This window comes from Narcine bancroftii, chromosome 12 (genome assembly GCF_036971445.1).
Source record: "Narcine bancroftii isolate sNarBan1 chromosome 12, sNarBan1.hap1, whole genome shotgun sequence".
Classification (NCBI taxonomy): Eukaryota; Metazoa; Chordata; class Chondrichthyes; order Torpediniformes; family Narcinidae; genus Narcine; species Narcine bancroftii.
In genome coordinates, this window is record NC_091480.1 from 28,474,838 (window position 1) to 28,489,126 (window position 14,289).

The window sequence follows — 14,289 nt, forward strand, 5'->3', positions numbered from 1 at the left end:
AACCTTTCTGGGATACATTGCACAGGAACCAAAGTGACAAGTTGGCACAATGGAAGCTAATCCTGGCAGACTAGTCAATGTGGTAGCAGTGCAGGCAAGTCAGTCCTCTCATCACCTAATCACACACACTCCACAGCCAGGGTCTAGCCACAGCACAGCCCTTTCACTCCCTCACTACATCATCACGTCATCTTTCTTCTTGAGGATATCACATTCAACAGTGGGTACAGTTCCAAAACCAGCCTTTCTTGAGCTAAATCTAATCCTGCTGCTGAAAATAAAACACTTGTAGTCTTCTGTTGCTTGTTGTCTGCACCTATCTCACCTCAGCTGGGATAGTGTTGGGGGGCTCCACAATCAGGCCAGAGTATCGGAGGACAGTAGGGAAGACTAACTATTACAACAACAAGCTGCATTGTTACATTAACCTTATCAGAAGAAAATGCCTGAACGTGCGCAAAATCAGACAAGATTCTAAATATGATGATGAAAATTAAATGAAATTATTTTTTTAAAATGGCGGCACTGCTGCTGGTGCGGACCCGGGGAGAGTGGGGAGTGGAGACACAGCGCTCCCGTGGGGTCCAACCGCCCAGTCCGACTGCCGGTAACTCTGTGCAGGCTTTGGGTGGCCCTTTATAGGAGCTGACGGTAGTTTTATTTAAAATCCTCCGATTGTGGTGTCTGCGTCCAAGATGGCGGTGCCTATGATTAGCAGAGGTCCTGAGGGGCTGCAGACTCCGAGGAAGCAGAGGGCACCCGAAAATGGGGAGAACCCCTTTCCGAGAAGGAGAAGCGGAGGAGACGGTCCCCGGGACGGTGACCAGTGAGGGGACTCTGCAGCTAAAGAATCCACCCCGGCATTGGGGCTGTTGGTGACTCGAGGCGAGGAAGCCACTGAAGCTGCGAGCTGATGGACACTGCAGTTGATGGACTCACAACCAGGAGGCAGACTGCTGGAGACTGGCTCAAAACTGGCAGAACCTGGATGCAAGAGAGTGCAGAGGGCGCAGGAGGGTTCCTAATCAAGTCGGAGATTGGGATCTGGAGCTTGGGGTGCCGACTGTTTGGACTGGACTCTGTGTGGCTGTGGAGGGTGTGAGAGCTCTGGAGGTGACTCCATGGACACTCCGTGACTCTGCGGGGAACTCTCTTTTGCTTCTTTCTCTGACTGTAAGAGGCGCTTCACGTAATTTCTGCTGATGGTGAATCTGTCTGCCTTACAGCAGACAAAATCAATTTTGTGTAATATGACACCATTTTATTACATGACAATAAATTGTATCTTGAATCTTGTATGATCTCAGCTACAAGTCTGTGGCATACAAAAATGCATGTGTATATACCAGCATATAACTGCTTGGCAAGTGAGGAAAGAGTTGAAAAGCTGTGTTTGTGCTGCCTTTATAGGCAAACAGTCTGTTAATTAAACTGAGCAAAAACACATTAAAAGTCACCTCAAAATAACATCACATTGGGAGCTGCTTGAAGAGTTTAGAGCTACATGATCCAAGGAATCTTGGCTGTGTGCATTAAAAATTGGCTTGCATGTAGAAAGCAGAGTAGTGGAGGACAGAAAGTATTCTGCCTAGAGGTCAGTGAATAGTGGAGTCTCGCAAGGATCTGCTCCGGGACCCCTGTCTCCATGATTTTTCTAAATGACCTTTATTAAGAAGCAGAATGATGAGTCAGTAAGTTTGCAGATGATACGAAGGTTGGAGGTGTTATGCATAGAGCTGAAGATTGTAGTCGGTTACAAAAGGATATAGACAGGATGCAGAGTTGGGTAGAAATGTGGCAGATGGAGTTCAATCTGGATAAGTGTGAGGTGATGCATTTTGGAAGGTCAAACCAGAAGGATAAGTACAGGGTTGATCAGCTGCTTAAAAGTGTGGAGGAACAAAGGGACCTTGGATTATAAATCCATACATCTCTCAAATTTGCCGCACAGGTTCATAGGATAGTTAAGGCGGCCTATGAGATTCTGGGCTTCATTAATATGGGGATTGAGTTCAAGAGTCGAGAAGCCATGTTGCAACTCTACAAGACTCTGATGAGACAATGCTTAAGAGTATTCTGGTCACCTCATTATAGGAAGAGTGTGGAAACTATGGAGAGGGTGCAGAGGAGATTTACCAGGATGTTGCCTAGATTGGAAAATGTCTTATGAGGCAAAGCTAGCCTAACTGGGACTTTTTCTCTAGAATGAAGAAGGATGAGAGGAGACTTAATAGAGGTCAACAAGATTCTGAGAGGCATAGATAACGTGGACAGCCAGTGCCTTTTCCCCAGGACAGGAATAACAAACACCAGAAGACACATGTACAAAGTGAAGGGAGGATAGTTTAGGGCAGACATCAGGGGCAAGTTATTTTTATGTAGAGTGCTGCGGGTGCCTGGAATGCCTTGCCAGGGGTGGTGGTGAAGGCTGAAACATTAGGGCCATTTAAGAGAAATCTTAGACAGGCACATGGATGAAATAAAAATAGAGGGTTATGTGGTGGGAAGGGATTGGTAATTTTTTTAGTTAAAATTTTGTTTTACTAGAAATATGTAGGTCGGCACAACATTGAGGGACAAAAGGCCTGTTCTGAGCTGCAATGTTCTATGTTGCATTATGTGGTGCGCTGAGGTAGCAGTAAGCAAGCATTAAACTCAAAAGACTGTGCAATAGGCTTTGTTCCAGTAAAAGTCTGAACCCCAGTTGAAGCCTTGGTGGCTCCCCGTGTGCCTGGCTCAGGAGGGGCCGGCTCGGGTTTCTATTCAGGTTGGCTTATTGACAGCCGGCCAGATGGAGTCAGCCCCATAAGTGGTCTTCCTGTAGGTACAAAGATCGCTCCCTGTAGTAGACTGGTGTTCATGTTTGGAAGCGACTCAGTGCTTAAAGACTTTTCCAGGTGGCGGGCAGAGGCAGGAAAGGTCTCGGTAAGTGTGCAGAAATGAGGGGACATGGAAGGCCTCTTGTGTGTCTGGGTTTTCCCTGGTGATGTGCTGGCATATTGACTCCCATACCACAACTGGCACTGCAGAAAACAGATGTTGTGCAATCTATGACATCACAAAGCTGAGAAAGAGTCACCACATCAAATCAAATTACTTAGGTCAATTTCCCGATGGGAAGTGACCACTACTGGAATCTATTCTGGATTGAACAACTTTTGTATGGTATTTGCATAACCAAATGCTGAGGTCAACAACAGGATTGCCAAAGCCAGCTCAGCCTTTTGCAGACTGTGAGAAAGTCTGGGAACGGAGAGGACTCAGCCTTACCACTAAGCTGAAGGTCTACTGTGCAGTGGTCCTTACCACCCTCCTTTACGCCAGCGAGATCTTTACGCCAGCGACAGCTCAACCACTTTTACCTGAGCTGTCTCCGCAGACTCCTCCACATCAGGTAGCAGGACAAAGTCCCCAATACGGAAATCCTGGAATGTGCTGGGTTCTGCAGCGTCTACACCCTCCTGCTGAAAGCCTAAGCCAGGTGGGCTGGACATGTGGTCAGAACGCCAGACAGCCGATTACCTAAGCAGCTGCTTTACAGAGAACTATGTCGGGGCAAGCACTCAGTTGGGGGGCAGAAATGTTACAAAGACTGCCTCAAAGCGTCCTTCAAAGGCAATATCAACACATGGGAAACACTTGTCCGCGACCGTCCAGCTTGGCACAGCAAGATCATCACAGGAGCCCGTGCAGTTGAAGTCAGCCGCATCACTGAGGCACAACAAAAGCGTGCTGTGCGCAAGGCCCGAGCAGCATCCACTGCCATGACATGTGTCTCACATGTGGACGAGCCTTCATGGACTGGATTGGCCTCACCAGTCACTTCTGGACCCACAGCCACCAATCTCCCATTTGATTTTGAAGTCATGGCCATCTTCGACTACGAAGGACGAACAACAACAACCACAATAACAACAGCATAACCATAACAGACTGATGTGGATGGGAGTCCCTGATGGTCTGACCATCGATGGAAAAGGAACACTTCAATTTGAATTTCTACAAAAGTAGGCAAGGATAAAGGAAGAAGAAACAAGAGCCAACAGTTTCAGGTGGCCTATGGCCAAGCAATTTAATGACAGAATCCATTCGTGTTCACAGGCAGAGGTGAGAATTAATTAGAGGAATCGGATAAAGTAACGAGAAATAATTGTGAGCCAGAGATCTTAAGCAGATAGCAGTGAATAGTCTTACACCAGTGTGTTGTATTAGATGTCATCAATTCATGGCCAGCAGCCTCCAGATATTGTTAAATTCTTACATGCCCATTTTATTACATAAACATGCAGCTGTGGCTTTAGATGCAAGCACTGATGAATGAACCTGTTGTCTCATGTGTGCCCATGGCTGAATTCCTATTGTTGTGTGGTGCAGCATAGAACATAGCTCAGTTCTCATGCCTAAAAATCGTATCGTTCAGTGGAATGTTTTTGCATTCCTCACAATGGAAGTTTGAGAAGTTGTGATTGGGCACTTCTGTGAATCAGTGCAGGTCTGCAGTGCCAGGGATATGCTGGTGCATGGAGACTGCTGGATGTGAACAATGAGGTCAAACAGGTACAATCCTTGTTTTGATGTTACTCAAGCAAGACGGTTATTTATCGATTAGGCCGGCAAAATCTGCCGCAGGTGGGTCCAGCAGGAGGGTTGAGGCCTGTTTGCCAAATATCTCCCTGAACATGCTATCCTCATAGACTGGGAAAAACCAGAACCAGGGGGCCATAGTTTAAGGATAAAGGGGAAGTTTTTTAGGACTGAGATGAGGAAAAATTTATTCTCTCACAGAGTGGTAAATGTGTAAATTCTTTGCCACAGGATGTAGTTGAGGCCGGTTCCCTGTCAATATTTAAGTGTAGGTTAGATTTGGCTCTTGTGGCCAAGGGGATTAGGGGGTATGGGGAGAAAGCAGGAACCGGGAACTGATTAGCCATGATCATAATGAATGGTGGTGTAGGCTTGAAGGGCCAAATGGCCTACTCCTACACCTCTTTTCTATGTTTCTATATTTTCTATGACTGGTATTTTCCCAGCTCTCCAACCTTTTTCCCACCTGGTCCCCAAGATTCCGCCAACAATCCCATTCCAAGATCCTCTTCCCAGCCCTACAGTCTTATTCTCTGTGATCTCTTCCCACGCTCCAAACATTTCCCTTTCCAGTCCTGATCCATTCCTAAACACCCTCAGGATGCTTATTGCACTATCCATAGTGGTGGGTACCTTACAAAGGAAAGGACCTTGGGCTTTCTCACAGAGGCCCAAATCTGTGAGAGAATGTTATGCTAGAGACCTTACACGAAACTGGTGTAGGTTCTCCTCTGCAGCTTTTCAAGCACATTACAATTTCTTGGCCTTAGTTCCTCAGTCTCTCGAACCTATGCATCTCCACTCCCTTCCTGGCAAGATCTTGAGGGATATTGACAAGGTCATGGGAAGAGATTACTTCTTCTTCTTACTTCTTACTTCTTCTTGCATGAGAATTCTAGAAATAGAAATCACTGCTTATTGAAGACACTCATTGAAGACAGCAATAACCCAAGATTATTTTTTGGTTTGAAGAGTCTTGGCAACTCTCTACCGCATTCTTCATCAGCTGAACAGTGGTAGAGAAGATGAGTAACTTCAAATGCCTGGACATATTAGAGGACCCCTCTAGGGGGCAGCACATCGAGGCTATCGAGAAGAAAACGTACCTTCTTGGAGTGGCAGAGTTAGTGTAGTGGTTAGCACAAACTATTACAGTGTTATCAACCTGGGTTCGAATCTAGCGTTGTCTATAAGGATTAGTAGGTTAATTGGTCACATGAGTGCATTTGGGCGGCACAGGCTGGTGGGCCGGGAAGGCCTGCTACCATGATGTATCGATAATGTTAAGAAAATTATGTCAAACATGAAGAGATTTGGCATGTGGTGAATACGCTATTGAACATCCACAGGCGCACTGCGAAAAATAATACTGATTGATGCATTGTGGCCTGTTTTGGGAACTCAAATGCCCAGGAATGTAGTGGGGTGCAGAAAATGACAGACTTGGCCAAGTGGTGACAGAGGTAGGCGTGAACGCGGAATTGAGGTTACACTTGGATCATCCATGACTTTATTGAATGGTAGAACAATTTCAAGGGCCTATGGCCAATTTTCATTTGCCCATTTCACATGGATGATGTCATATTCCTAGTTACATCAACTTTGCCACTCCGTTGTTTAGTTGTTCAAAGAATTGCGTGTGATTCTTATAGATCTAACTCTTCAATTCCCAGTGCATTTTGAGTTTGTGAGTTTCATCTGGATGGCAGTGGGATAAGCATTCCTGGGGAACAGAAGCTTCCTATTCCTGAGTTCTATCCATAACTTAATGGGTACATATGTTGGTGTTGTCTGAGGCCAGTTTATCCACAACATTCACCACCATTCTGTTGCTTCCTCATCAAGATGATCTCACCACCAGACACATCTTCCCTTCTCCTCCTTTCTCTGCCTTCCACAAGGACTGCTCCCTTCGTGACTCCCTCATCAAGATCCCCCTCTTCCCCCACACCACCAAGGACATAATTCCACCTATAACCTGACCAGTCCAATATAGCATCCTCTGCTATTTCTGCTACCTACTTTGTGAACCCATCACCAGACACGTATTCCCTTCTCCTTCTCTCTCCACCTTTTGCAGCGATCTCTCCCTCCAAGACTCCCTCATCTCCCCCTTCCCTTTCCACCAATCACTATCCCCTGCAACCGCAGGAGATGCTCCACCTGCACCCATACCTCCTCCTTCACCACCATTTATGATCCCAAACAGTCCTTCTGAGTGAAGCAATACTTCACTTGTGAATCTGTAGAGGCCATCTACCGTTGTGTGTTGGAGAGACTGGACGCAGACTAGGAGATTGCTTCGTTGAGCAAGTGGATCTGCTAGTAACCACTCATTTCCATTCCCTTGCCGAAAAGTCAGCACAGAGTCTTGTGCAATGTCAAATTGAGACCACTCCCAAATTGGAGGAATCACACCTCATGTTCCATCTGGGAACCTTCCCACCAGATGGCATTACATCGGCTCCTCCAATTTCTGTCCCCCCCCCTCCCCATTTTTCACTATGTCTCCTTTCCTCCAGCTCGATCCCTTTCTCCTCTTTTCCCTTTGTCTCCTTTTAAAGAGCCAAAAACGACACCCCTCCTCCAATAAATTCTCACCTTTCCTCTCTCTCCTGCCCTCTTATCATATCCAATGAACCCATTTCTCTGTTGGTCTGAACTCCTCCCATTTCCTTTTCACATTCCTTTTAATACAGGATCCTGCCTGCCTTTTGCTCATACCTTGAGGAAGGGCTCAGGCCCAACACTTTGCTTGTATAGCTTTACCTCATGGAGACCTGCTGAATTCCCTCCAGCATCTCTCTGTTTTTAATCACTATTGAATAGTCTGTTAACACTCAAATCCAATCCTTGTCCTGAAGAAGCAATAGACAAAGGCTTCAGGAGGCAGAGATAGCAGCTTCACCTCATTTATTTTGTAGCACTAACATTGAGGCAGGGCTTAACGTAAAAGCAACAGTGATTAGATTAATGGAGTGGGATTTGTGACTGGTTAATGTTCTGGGTGCCTGGTATTTCAGGTGAAGGATCTGCTCTCCCCTAGTTTTGGGAGGGAGTCGAAACCAGAGCCCAGACAGCTGCTTATGGCAGAAAAAAATTACAGTGGTATTCAAGTAATAGGCCACAGGCTGGCCACATTAGAGGTCTCTCCTTTGATAGAAGCTATCATGTTCCCTCTAATTGTTATCGGACACAAATTTCTAGTAGATTAACTAATCTATCAAATAAAATAGTGACCAGCGATTTATTCTCCCACACGGACTATTAAATGCATCTTGTGTCTGTATCGGAATCAAAATGCAGCTTCTAATTGGAGGAGCAGCCAGGACATTACAGATGCTAGCTTCTGGAACATGTGGCTTTCAGCTCCGATATGCACACACATCCTATGATCTTATTTTCTGAATGCTAAGCCCCCGCAGCTCTCGGTCACACCAATATTTCCCCCTCTCCCAGCCCAGAGCTGCTGACATAGTATGTTGAAGGGTTTCCCTTCACTGATATATGAGGTGAAGGACCTGCTGTAAGTAAAGTGCTGGGAGAGAGTAGATACAAATTCCCAATCAGCAATAAGATGTCATTGTGTATCACCCAGTATATGTTCCAAGACCATCCATAAATTGGAGGAGAATCACCTAATACTCCATCTGGGCACCCTCCAGTTTCTGCTAGCTATCTTCCCACTCTCCCTTTCTTCCCCACCCCTCTGTTTCTCTTCCTCCAGCTCTCTACCCTCTTCATTCACAGAGCCATCCCCCTCCCCGTTTGCTGGTGTGTCCTCCCTCCCTTGTCCACCTATTACCTCCTGCCTGTGGGCCTGTGCTCCTCCCCCTGCCCTTCCCCCCAACCATTTTACTCAGGTGCCTGCCTACATTTTTGCTCATACCTTGGCGAATAATTCAGGTCTGAAACGTTGGTTATGTATCTTTATCTTTGCTCTATAAAGTTTGTTGCTTTACCTGCTGAATTTCTCTTGCATTGTGTTTTTACTTCAACCACGGTGTCTGCAGACTTTTCGTATTTTACTCCAAATGTTCTCAGGCAATTCAACAATCAGATACTTAACCTGCATATGGAACTAACCATCTGGTGCAGGAGGCAGCAAAGGTCCCACCAATGGAGATGGAAGTAAAATCAGGGATGTTTGGGGGAAGGTGGGTGGGGTGGGGAACTGGGAAGATGGTGAATATGATCACAAGTTTGGAGGAGGTGACTGAAATTGGGAGGGCAAGACCAGGAAGGGATTTGAAAGCAAGGACAGAACATTGAAACTGGAGATGATTCAGGAACAGTGGTGCATAGGACATGATACAAGCTTTGATGTGGGGAGAAGGTTTGCTTGGGATGTTAACCAGGTGTGTTAAAGGATAATCATTTACAGTTTCCGCCTTTGTGCCTGGGTGTGTGTACAACATGCTAGCAAGGAGGCAATGCTGTTGAGAACGAACTGGTGAATTAAGAAAATTTTACATTAAAAAAAAATTTAGACATACAGCACGGTAACGGGCCCTTTCGGCTCACAAGCCCGTGCCGCCCAATTACACCCGATTGACCTACAACCCCTGGTGCATTTTTGAATGGTGGGAGGAAACTGGAGCTCCCGGGGAAAGCCACACAGACATGGGGTGAACATACAAACTCATTACTGACAGTGTGGGATTTGAACCCCGGTCCTGATCGCTGGCAATGTAACAGCATTGTGCTAACCATGCCGTAAAGGTTGCATTTTCATTGATTTGATGTAGCCTCATGTTACCTGCTCCAGTTTCAGTCCTCAGAGCAAAATCCTGAAGGACCCTATTCGTGGCAGACACCATGCCCAGCTCCCGGAGCAAGTGTGTGGGGAGCAAATCTCCCACTGAGGCTTGAGGGAAATGCAATTTAATACGGTCTATTCTCCACATGCCAACACAAGCCCCTGGTGTGGGAGAGCATTTCGACACTTTTTTCTCCACGAATCTCAAGTCAAAGGAAATCTGTTTAAACCAAAAAGGATAATGCAAAGAGCCGTCTCAGTTGAACCGGCTTCACTTTTCTCTGAAGAAAGCTGCCTGAACCCAATATGACCTCGGTGCCCTCTGATTTCAGCCACAGAGCTGCCTTGTATTCCACTTTTTTGGAAAATATGAAGAGGTTGGGCTAAAATATGATTTCAATAAAGCAAATATTTCCATTCAAGAGAACTGCCAGCTCAGAGAGTCTGCCTAAAATCTACATCAAAAGAATATGGCTGTTGCCATTGATCCTCTGGGCTTTCCAGTTCCAGGTTCCCGTCATTTCTTTTCTTTGTTGGGACAGGGGGAAGGACAGCTGGTCAGGCTTGCAAGGAAAGGGCGCGTTACAACTGAATATGAGGAGATAAGTTTTAAGTGCATTCCAGACATTGCTAAACTGCATTTGAGGTTATTGGTGAAGAAACAGGGCTTTAAAATCATGTGAAAGCCACAATTTCCTTCAGGTTGCTGAAGGCTTTGGTGTTCTGCGTCAATTACTACTCAGACATCCCAGAAAGAAACTGAAAACCTTTTTTTAAAACCGCATATTCATACTCTGTGTGGATTACCATGTAAATAATCCAGCTTCAACTCATATTCAATGCTGAGTTAGTTGATGTCAGCCAGAAAACGTTGAATGGGTTTCGAAGATCCATTCAGGAGGGGACAAATTAACTTGCATTTAAGTGAGTGAGTTCTGTCATAACTGAAAGAAATTTAAAAATGGACTGGGCTAAGGAATGTGGAAGGTGGGGAAGAGAGGGAAGAAACAAGCACAGAAAGACCTGCTCACCCACACACATACACAAACATACACAGTCACACACAGACACAAACACACCTCACAATACACACACGTACACAGACACACAAACAGACAGTCACACACACATACACAGTCACACACAGACACAAACACACACTCACAATACACACACATACACAGACACACAAACACACAGTCACACACACATACATACACACAGACTCAAACACACCCACACATACACAATACACATATGCAAATACACAGTCACACACACAGACAGACAGACAGACAGACACACACACACACACACACACACACACACACACACACACACACACACACACACATAGACAGAGTCTCAAACACACACACACACATACATGGTCATACACATAGAGAGCAACACCCACACAAAATCACTTGCGCAGACACTCATACTCGGGAAAAGAACCAGAATAATCAGTAAAATACTCAAGAAAAAAGGGCTGGTCAGATAACAAGAACACTAGAGGTTTGAGACAAAAAGAAGCATATGAGAAAAATAATTACAATGAGGTTGAGTGAACACACTGAAATGCTGGAGAAGCTCAGCTGGTCCTTTCAGCATCTATAGGAGACAAAGATATATCGCTGATGTTTCGGGCCCGAGTCCTCCTTCTAGGAAAAATCAGAAAAGACAGAAGTAGGAGATATCAGAAAGTCTCAGAATTCAAACAATGGGGAAGAATCCAGACCAATAAAAGGTGTTAATTGGATATAAGGGACTAGGTAGATGTCATGTCTGCGCAAAGAACACAAGGAATGGAGAGATAATGGGGGAAGAACAGGGTGGGGGCGGGGGTTTAATGAAATCAAAAGAAGTCAATATTAATGCCCATATGTCCAAGGACAAGCTAGCTCATTTCTACTCTCATATAAACCCTATCTGTGACAGATGTAATTCTGAGGTGGCTTCTCTGACACATACTATATATTTCTGCACATAAGTCGACTGTTATATAAGTTGACTCCCATGTTTCAGCCTAATTTTAAGGGTTTTATGGTACATCTGCCGTATGTCAACCTCCATTTTTTGGGTTGTCCAGGCCTCCCAGGAACAACCCAAATTTTTTTTAAAAATCGCAAGTCACAAAGCTGTAAATTAAGTAAGTAAGTTAAAAAAAACCTTGGCCTACCAGACAGCAATGACGATGGCCCACGGAGCAGGAACGGCGACATCGCGCTCCCGGCGGGAGCAGGAACTTTGGCCTACCAGACAGGAACGGCGACAACAGCATTAAGGTCCCAGGTAGGAGTGGTTATGGCAGTGCCCAGCGGGAGGTGTCGAGGTGTGGCAGGGCCAGCAGTGGGGAGGCACTTCCAGCATTGACTTATACATCGAATTGATCTCAATCTGGTTTCTTCGGTGAGTTTAAGGTCTCAAAAGTATATCCAGTGTATAAGTCAACCCTTCCTTTTTCAGCAATTTTTTAGGGTTTCACGACTCGACTTATAGGTCAAAATATACAGTATGTTTTGGTCCTGCCCTTCCCTGAAATAATATTAGGAAGATATCTTTGATATTATTATTTCAGCAGTTTTTCTCATTGACCTACAACCTCATCCTATTACTGCACTTATTGGTTGACCACTTTTGGATTCTGGCCAATTATCTGCTTCAGCTTGTTGTGTAATTGCATTTGTTACTTTAATAGCCAGGAGATCCATTCTACTCAAATGAAAAGACCCTAAACCACCTTCTACATTTCAGTGGTTTTCCCAAACTAGAGCATGTTTAAATTTAGAAAAAATTAGAAGCGGAACTGTTGACCCTTTGGTTAAATTTGAAGAAACATGGAGGCCATTTATTCAATATTTTCATATGATATGGCCTGTGAGACCAGATAACATCACTGGCAGGGGCTCAGAGGATGTGCAGACCAACTAGCTGATGTCCTCACAGACTATCTTCAATATCTCCCTGAGCAGCGCTGTCGTGCCAAGCTGGCCACTATCATCCCTGTGCCGAAGAAGCCCTCAGTGTGCTGTCTAAACGACTACTCTCCTGTCGTACTCGCGCCCACCGTCATGAAGTGCTTCGAGAGGCTAGTTGTGGAGCACATGAAGGCTCAGCTGCCCCCCTCATTGGACCCCCTGCAGTTTGTGTATCATTCCAACCTATCTACAGACAACACCAATGCCACCACACTCCACCTAGCGCTCACCCAACTTGAAAATAAAGACTCGTATATTCGAATGCTGTTCATAGACTTTAGCTCAGGATTCAACACAATCATACAGCAGCGCCTGATCAGGAAATTGAATCTGTTGGGCCTATACATCTTTTTCTGTAACTGGATTCTCGACTTCCTGACTGGAAGACCTCAGTCAGTCCGGATCAGAAAGAGCATGTCTAACACCATCACACTGAGCACGGGGGCTGTTCACCCTGCTGATCCACAACTGTGCAGTGAGATCACAGTTCTAATCACATCACCAAGTTTGTTGATGACATGACCATGGTGGGGTTCATCAGCAAGAATGATGAGTCGGTGTGATAGCACAGATTCTATCATCAATGTGTATATGTCGAGATGGTAGTGTAGGATGACTGTGATTGGCTGAGAGCGTAGCCACACCTACTGGCAGGTCTTAAAGGATTGCTCCTAGCCAGACCAGGTCATTCTGGACTGGTCGACCTACATGTGATATGGTCCAGTCTTTATTTAATAAAAGCCTTGGTTTGGATCAACAAGTCTTTGGTTCTTTCAACGTGCTCTACAATTTTAGGTGTGGCTACGCTCTCAGCCAATCACAGTCATCTTACACTACAATCTGTACATATACATATTGGTGATAGAGTCTGTACTATCACAGTCAGCTTACAGAAAGGAGGTGAAATCACTAACGGACTGGTGCAAAGACAACAACCTACACCTGAATGTCAACATAACAAATGAGATGGTGGTCAACAGGAGATGCCAGGGGGACCACTCACCACTGATCATTGATGGTTCCATCATCGAGGAGGTCAAGAACACCAAATTTCTTGGCGTGAAATCTCCTGGTCCCCCAACACTGGATCCATTGGTAAGAAGGCCCAACAACCCCTTTACTTCCTGCGGAGGTTGAGGGAAGTTCAGCTTCCATCCTCCACCCTCACTAGATTCTACAGGGGATGCATTGAGAGCACTGCTTGTTTCAGGAACTGCACCATCCCAGAACGCAAGTCCCTGCAGAGGATAGTAAAGAGTGTCTCTCTCCCTTCCATGATGGACATTTATAATGGCCGTTGTTTGCGGAAAGTCATAAACATGCATGAAGGACTCCACACACCCCTCCCGCAATCTGTTCTCCCTCCTGCCATCCGGGAAGAGATACCAAAGCTTTCGGGCCCTCACGACCAGATTTTGAAACAGCTTTTTATCCCTGGACGCCGTGAGGCTTCTGAACTCCGGGGACACAGGGCTAGCATATGTAACATGTGATTTGTTATTTATGATACGTTATTTAGAAAAGGTTTCTGAGGTAATTTGGCAATGTCGATAACCAGCTCCACGGTCCGGAGAAACGCTGTCTCGTTTTTTTACTGTTCACTGCAAAATTTATTGAAATAAATGCGATTTGTCTTAAAGTTGATCGTTTCCCAATCCTTTTCAATGTTTTTTTGTGAGTGTAGAGGAGCGGAATTAACTACAAAATAACTTTTTAACTGCTGAAACATGGTAGCCCAGCTTTTGTTTTGTTTCTTAGTTAGGGGGATATTTTTGTAATAAAATCTGATTCCTTTTCATGTTTGGCCTTAAAGAGGTTGAGAGGCTCAGTCTACATGTGTTGCTCAATGTCTGTGCTTGTGTATGTTAACCTGTTGTTAATGCAATCCCCATCTCTTTGTATCATTCTTGCGTTTGTTAATCTGAAACTGAATAAAAAGTGTGAAAAAGAAAGAAATACTTTTTG

General features: G+C 45.2%; 2 long non-coding RNA genes across 2 annotated transcripts in view; one reads left to right on the forward strand and one right to left on the reverse strand.

The window, feature by feature from the left end:
* LOC138747558 (uncharacterized) overlaps positions 1–14,289 on the reverse strand; it is a 75,806-nt gene that overhangs the window by 58,859 nt on the left and 2,658 nt on the right. The window lies entirely within an intron of this gene.
* The window catches only part of LOC138747556 (uncharacterized), a 32,697-nt gene continuing 22,146 nt past the window's right edge, over positions 3,739–14,289 (forward strand). Inside the window, exon 1 of the long non-coding RNA XR_011347543.1 lies at positions 3,739–4,107. This is a non-coding gene — a long non-coding RNA (uncharacterized lncRNA). The remainder of the gene's footprint in view (positions 4,108–14,289) is intronic.